We start from the raw sequence: 6,000 nt of genomic DNA, 5'->3' as shown, positions 1-6,000 counted from the left end.
TCAAAATAGCTGTCTACTGAGATAATTCTGTAGAGCATTGTTGTTGTACTGTCCTGTCGTTGTTTGGCTTGTTATCTTGTTTTGTACGCGTAGGTAGGACAACATGTACTAAAACTGTTGTGTCACATGTCAGCAGTGCTAGCTATGTAGTTACTTCTTGTAAACCATCAGTTATCTTTTATATATTTTAAGTAGATGATTAGATATACTCAGTAATGCATATGTCTTTTTAATAGTTAAGGCCTGTCACACACAAGTCATCCTTTATTTTATTTATGTGTTAACTGGATAAGATCTACTAAGAAAGACATTTTTCTTTTCAGGAGTTTTCTAGGAATTTTAGTTGGCAGATATTAAAGAAATTAATCTCAGGTATACAAAACAGGTTTACAGGTTATTTTTCTGCATGCAGGCGTGAAGGCCATTAAGCACTTTTTGACTGCCCCACTTGTTGGAGTCCACGTTTAAGTGTATCAAAGACATACATGCTGTTTCTTCAGTAGTTAGTTTACTCCATAGTGTTGGAATAGATTGTGTAACAAAGCTGTATCTTTTATAGTTTTGTTAGTTTCTTACTTAGAATTACTGCCCTTAACATAATGTCATTGGTGTAGACTTCTGTCCAAAGCAGTGCTCTTAACATCTCATCTTTAAAAACTTTGTACACTAAACAGAGTTTACATTTTATCAGTCAATAATTAACAGTAGACAACCTCATACCTCTTAATCTCTTAGCACTAGAAATCTGGACAAAGCCAAAAATAATGGCTGGACAAAGGCCAAAATCATGTACAAATTTTAAATATTACTCCTATAAATTTAGAAAGCTGTTAGAACAACGCATTTTTCATTAGCATGCATTTTCCAAAGATTATAAAGTCTGAAACTAAAATGCATGTCATTGTTTAGTGACTTAGTCCTCACTGATTTGCCAAAGAGCTACAGATGTTATGAGGAACACACTAAAAATATAAGGCAGAAAACTGGAATTCTGCGAATTATGGGTACTTGAGAGGTATGGACAGGCTCATATAGTATAACTTTTAAGAATAATTTAGCTGCCTGCAAGACACTATTCTCTTTGTGAATTTGCATTAAAATGGAGCTGTATTCTATAAAAGGGCATGTAACTGACTTAATAAAGTAAGATTAACAAGTTATCTTCTCTTGTGGCCACTGTCTGAAATATTTTTATTATAGTTTGTTTTGGACTTAAATGATATTGTATTATTGTGATAAAAACTGTAGTCTCAACTCAAATGTGGTTTCTAACTTTACCTTGGAAATTATTGCTTTTGAGTAATGTTAGTCATTGCAGTTTAATCAGACAAAATATTATCATTTTACATCTATCCATACAGAACCATCATTCCATTGCTCAAACCATGTATTTATTTTACCAAGATGATAGTTTATTTGCTCTGCATCCCCAATGTTAGTAACAATTTCTCCCAGGTTGACCTTGTCAGTATTTTTGATAACCAGCACTTAGAAGATGCAGATAAGGACCAAAAGACCAGATTGAAGAGTATCTGTCCCAGTAATGAGGCTTGGGGCGCATCAGAGTGAATTTTATTGTATTCTAAACATCTTCTTCGTAAAGTTATACACTTCATTCTCCTCCATAGTGACCAACAAATCCATTTTAGTATGAACTTACCTGATATAAGTCTGAAGATAATCCTAGAGTACAGTAATGTACTGGAAGCTTTAGCTAGGTTCAAGTAAACAACCAAATGGAAAGACCTTTGTAAAGAGCATTGCTCAATGGTTCAAGGAAATCAATAAGGCAGGTAAACTCAGACCTTCCTTTCAAGAACCATGCAGGTTTAAGTTTGTAAAAGCATGGTTCCATTTTCAGAAACTTAACAAGGCATTGCTCAAACCATTTCCCCAAAAGTGAAGATAGCTTAATAGGTCGGTATTTCTGAACTATATCTAAACTGCTCCCTGTTGTGTATGGGTATTACATTTGATTGCATCCGCTCTTCTGGTAGATTGTTTTAGTAAGTGAAGGTACTGAATAATCCAAAGCAGTCATTCAGTTAGATTGTAGGTGAGATGGCCATACAGGTTATCAGAGGCCACACTCACAGTCTTTTTAACCTTGGTAAATTTTAGCCCACTGCATTTCTGTCTATTACTGGACATTTGTGTGTAGAAAAATCAAAAATGTGTATTTTAAGTAGGCTGTTTTCTTTAATAGTAACAATAAGAAAATGTCCATTAAAGAATTAGAGTTAGAGCCATATTTAGAAAATAGAAATTTGAGTTGAGCCATATTTAAAAAGTTACAGATAAGCAAATTTGTTGTGTAATAATGTAGCCCATGATTTGTAGAGCTAATATTATAATTAGCATATTTCTAAAAACTCTTTGTTTCACCATCATTATAATGAGCACCTGCCCATACTTACCCTTAGCACCTGTCCATACATACCCTTAGCACCTGCCCATACTTACCCTTAGCACCTGTCCATACTTACCCTTAGCACCTGCCCATACATACCCTTAGCACCTGTCCATACATACCCTTAGCACCTGTCCATACATACCCTTAGCACCTGCCCATACTTACCCTTAGCACCTGCCCATACATACCCTTAGCACCTGCCCATACTTACCCTTAGCACCTGCCCATACTTACCCTTAGCACCTGTCCATACTTACCCTTAGCACCTGTCCATACATACCCTTAGCACCTGCCCATACATACCCTTAGCACCTGTCCATACATACCCTTAGCACCTGTCCATACATACCCTTAGCACCTGCCCATACTTACCCTTAGCACCTGCCCATACATACCCTTAGCACCTGCCCATACATACCCTTAGCACCTGCCCATACATACCCTTAGCACCTGCCCATACTTACCCTTAGCACCTGTCCATACATACCCTTAGCACCTGCCCATACATACCCTTAGCACCTGCCCATACATACCCTTAGCACCTGTCCATACATACCCTTAGCACCTGTCCATACTTACCCTTAGCACCTGCCCATACATACCCTTAGCACCTGTCCATACTTACCCTTAGCACCTGTCCATACTTACCCTTAGCACCTGTCCATACTTACCCTTAGCACCTGCCCATACATACCCTTAGCACCTGTCCATACTTACCCTTAGCACCTGCCCATACTTACCCTTAGCACCTGCCCATACATACCCTTAGCACCTGTCCATACTTACCCTTAGCACCTGCCCATACATACCCTTAGCACCTGCCCATACATACCCTTAGCACCTGTCCATACATACCCTTAGCACCTGTCCATACTTACCCTTAGCACCTGCCCATACATACCCTTAGCACCTGTCCATACATACCCTTAGCACCTGTCCATACTTACCCTTAGCACCTGCCCATACATACCCTTAGCACCTGTCCATACATACCCTTAGCACCTGTCCATACTTACCCTTAGCACCTGCCCATACATATCCTTAGCACCTGTCCATACATACCCTTAGCACCTGTCCATACATACCCTTAGCACCTGCCCATACTTACCCTTAGCACCTGTCCATACTTACCCTTAGCACCTGCCCATACATACCCTTAGCACCTGTCCATACATACCCTTAGCACCTGTCCATACATACCCTTAGCACCTGCCCATACATACCCTTAGCACCTGTCCATACTTACCCTTAGCACCTGTCCATACATACCCTTAGCACCTGTCCATACATACCCTTAGCACCTGTCCATACATACCCTTAGCACCTGTCCATACATACCCTTAGCACCTGTCCATACATACCCTTAGCACCTGTCCATACATACCCTTAGCACCTGTCCATACTTACCCTTAGCACCTGCCCATACTTACCCTTAGCACCTGTCCATACTTACCCTTAGCACCTGCCCATACTTACCCTTAGCACCTGTCCATACTTACCCTTAGCACCTGTCCATACTTACCCTTGAGCTAAGCTACTCCAGTGCATGGAAGGTAAAGCCCTGACTACAGCCCAGCCAACACAGGTTTGATTAGTGGGGCAGGTGACTAATGGAGCAGCAGGGAGGGATGGGTCTACCCATACTTTGGGAATGGGTGATTGAATTAGCATTCCCCATGGTGATCCCGGGTGGAGACTAGGGACTTTGCACTGGGGGGGGGGGGGGGGTAGTTCAAAGGTGAAAGAGTGATGGGTGCATGGTGGAGCTGCTGCTTAGACAAGACAATATGACACATGTCGCCACTGCAAAGTAAAAATGTTGATCTGAATTCATTTCTGGTTATATATAGCAGGCAACAGGCCTGTACTGAAGCAGGATTTGTACACTGTGGATATCTGTTTTCATATTCTCACTCTTCTGATCTTCTGATTAAAATAAAACTGAGATGCCCTTGAATGGTGTTGTGCATAAGTACAGTTATTCCTCTGCTGAGGTCAAGATATATAAGCGCAAATACTTTTTTAAAGTTTTATCCCTCCCATACCTGACCATCTGTTACTCCTGGGTAATCTCCACATCTGTGGAGTCAACCAGTCCCACCTTAGCTGCCCTGGGCTAATCCCCCCTGTTTCCAGGGTTGGTGAGGAGGCTGAGGAACTTGGAGCAGCATCACATTGCCCTGGGCAGCATCACGTTGCTGCCTGGAAGTGCTTTGCTGCTACTTCTCTGCTCCTTTACACTCATAGCCCATACACGGGGCTGGCATACAATGGGCTTTGTTGCATGACCCAAAATGTGCCTCAGCCATAAGTCCTGTTTCCTACAGGACAGCACCATCTGGCAAGTCCCCAGCCTCCATCTCGGACCTTGTGATGGTTCATCTGAGAGCATGCTCACCCCTCATGATGGACATGCTCAACATTCATCCTTGTTTTATTAAGTGCCTAACCCGGGTGTTGAACCCAGGCCAACACAGGCTATAGCCATGGCTTAATCCCTCTATGCCACTAGTGAAGGCTCATAAATAATTACCACATGTGCAGATTACTGCCTTATGTTATGCTAGTCATCTTAGTCACTTTTTTACTAGTCAGGCTCTTAGCATTTGTGTAATAAACTTTTAAAGTGTTATCAAGCTGAGCTTGTCAGTCCTTGGAAGGAGCATAAAGAGTCTTTGTTCTTTCCTAAAAAACAATGTGCAGCTATCTCTTTCACTCTGTCTACAAACTAGATACCATTGCTGTAGCCCAGATGAAAAATGAAGATTTTTAACAGCTCACAGCCTTAACACACAGTTGCCTGGCACCAGAGATTCAAATACCAGTAATGCCGTTGACCAGTAAAGGTAACATTATAATGATTTAGTCTTGGTACAAAGTAGGAGTTAGACTGCGCCAGCATCCTGTAAGTCCATGGCATCATCCAAGGCTCACTGTATGAGTGTAAATAGCAAGGCAGTAGATCACCTCAGTCTAATGGGGAACATGTTTTTATCATTGCTACTTTTGACGAATGATGTCTCATTAAAAATGTTTAGCCAAAAACACTTTCAGCAGTAGTGGAGAATTCCTTTCATTCCACCTTTCCATGACCTCAGAGTAGGTATACTGACATTTGGGTGGTGTGGGAGTCTGCTCTGAGGGTCACTGATACTGGTGTCTACAATATAAAATGACACTCAGTGAATTTTTGTCTCTGTATGAACATGAATCCCACTAAGTGTGGGGTGGTGGGGTGAAGCTCACTGGTGGTGCATTTGTCCAGTGTCTCATGTAACACTTACACTGTTGCATTCCTGTGGAAAATTCTTGGTAGGCAAAACTTTCAACATCCCTCTGAACAGTTTATGTAGTGGAATGTGCCACTTCAAAGGGACAACAGTCCACCTACAAACAATAATCACTAATTTCTGATTTGGTGACTTAAAGGCTGCCATCAAATAGGAAGATATGGACCATAGAGGGTCCAGATATTACTAGGATGCTAACACAGAGATATAAACCTCTTTTTCTCAAAACTTCCAAGCTGTTGTCTTATGCACATAATCTTGCTTAGAAGATGGCAACTTCACTTCAGAATATGGTAC

At 41.3% G+C, this 6,000-nt stretch overlaps 1 protein-coding gene across 1 annotated transcript in view; it reads left to right on the top strand.

The window, feature by feature from the left end:
• LOC122814089 (sulfotransferase 1C2-like) overlaps window positions 1–6,000 on the top strand; it is a 185,406-nt gene that overhangs the window by 107,343 nt on the left and 72,063 nt on the right. The gene's annotated exons all lie outside the window — the stretch shown is intronic.

The sequence above is a fragment of the Protopterus annectens genome, chromosome 10.part0 (genome assembly GCF_019279795.1).
Source record: "Protopterus annectens isolate FY-2018-M chromosome 10.part0, PAN1.0, whole genome shotgun sequence".
In the NCBI taxonomy this organism is placed as follows: domain Eukaryota; kingdom Metazoa; phylum Chordata; order Ceratodontiformes; family Protopteridae; genus Protopterus; species Protopterus annectens.
Note: the sequence above shows the minus strand (reverse complement) of the source record. Positions and strands in the feature narration are given on the sequence as shown.